The following is a 1,877-nucleotide window of genomic DNA, read 5'->3' on the forward strand; positions in this document are numbered from 1 at the left end:
ACACACACACACACACACACACACACACACACACACACACACACACACACACACACACACACAGTGTATTGTTCTGTTATTGGTGAGATCTGCCAAAAACTACTCCGTCCAGTGATAGATAATTATAATCTGATTCAAATCGCACTCCGGAATTTCAGAGTTTCTGTGGCCAAAAGCCATCGACAGGAGTGGAGGTGGGAGTGGAAATAAGTGTGACGTGATTTAAGAGAAGCCAATATCGAGATATAGCACGTAATTGTTTTTAATTTGTCGACTATTAAACGAGAAAATAGCAAAAACTAAAACTCGTAAATATTTTATCCTTTGGTCGAAATTCGTTAGACCTCTTCAATTAAAAGGAATTAACTTCGTTGATAAAATCATTTGAACAGCTTCTATGCAATTTATAAACACGTTCATCATATTTACAACGTTTGGGTCATATTAACGAGTGAAAAGATCGTCGCTTACGTGAATGGGCGCAAAGATGTTTTTCAATTGATTGCTGCATGAAACTACAAAATGTAAGGAACAAAACAACGGAGATTCGCGAAGGAAACTAAAGAAAGTAAAGAGAAGGACGAATATGATAAAACTTGAATTCTGATTCTTGTATGTATACCAAATTCTAAAAAATAATGGTGGAAACAATTAACCTCCTTCTCACCGGAAGTTTTGTGAAATATGCTTCTTTACTATTTTACATTTCGTTTCGATAGTCATCTGTCTGTTTCATGTTTAATATTACGAGAACGGTATTCTTTAGGTAGAGTCACACAATCTTGGCATCCACAGCATAGTTAGCTGTGTTGCATTACTAGAAAACACAACTTTTGAAATCGACCCTTGTATCATATTCCTTGCAGTTTGCATTGTTATTACATTTTAATTCTTACATAACTGGATAACTGATAACTAGAGGGATAAAACTTGTGTACTTTATTTTATCTTATTCATGCAAAGGTATGTAGATGAAAATGCAAGCAAAAGGGGTGAAGTGTTCGACTGACTGATACAACATTCTCCAGGGACGGAACTTTTATGTGGTCGTTCGATATATGTTACAAATAGCCAACGACAAGTTTTCTTCATACCATATTCTATTGTCGTAAAATACATGACCGGTAAACACGAGAATGCTGTCCGACATACAGCATATGATGGAGAGAAGAAAAAACAATAAATACCAAAACAAGATTCTTCTCAATACATAAACCGACAATATCTAAAATAAAAATTGGATTTCTCTGGAGTGCAAGCGTATAACTTCAGATTTAAAATAGTTTACTAGTTTTCCCCATGGCACAAGTGCTCCGATATATTGAGCTGATGCTTTGTACAGTTGGAACACAGCAAATACTTTGCATATTCTAGATTCCATCTTTCTCAAAAGACCTTCTGACTGACTCACCGCCATTCACACGCAAACTGCGATACAATTAGGAACGCATCGACATCAAGTATCCTCGTATATTCTCTTTTGTCGGTACAAAAACGTCTTCTGAAAGTTTTTTAAAACAAACAGCTGAACCCCAACAGATGCATGGTTCTGAGTTCAGTCCTACTGCGTGGCACCTTGGGCAGGTGTCTTCTACTATAGTCTCGGGCCGACCAAAGCCTTGTGAGTGGATTTGGTAGACAGAAACTGAAAGAAACCCATCGTGTATATATATGTATATATACGTATGTGTGTGCTTGTGTCTGTATTTATCCTCCCACCATCGCTTGACAACCGATGTTGGTGTATTTAGGTCATCGTTATATATCGGTTCGGCAAAAGAGACCGACAGAATAAGTACTAGGATTAAAAAGTCCTGGGGTCGATTTGTTCGACTAAAGGTGGTGCTCCAGCATGGCTGCCGTCAAATGACTGAAAC

General features: G+C 37.6%; 1 protein-coding gene across 1 annotated transcript in view; it reads left to right on the top strand.

Moving 5' to 3' along the window:
* The window catches only part of LOC106867777 (sulfate transporter), a 42,212-nt gene that overhangs the window by 16,158 nt on the left and 24,177 nt on the right, over positions 1–1,877 (top strand). The window lies entirely within an intron of this gene.

The sequence above is a fragment of the Octopus bimaculoides genome, chromosome 13 (assembly GCF_001194135.2).
Source record: "Octopus bimaculoides isolate UCB-OBI-ISO-001 chromosome 13, ASM119413v2, whole genome shotgun sequence".
NCBI lineage: Eukaryota > Metazoa > Mollusca > Cephalopoda > Octopoda > Octopodidae > Octopus > Octopus bimaculoides.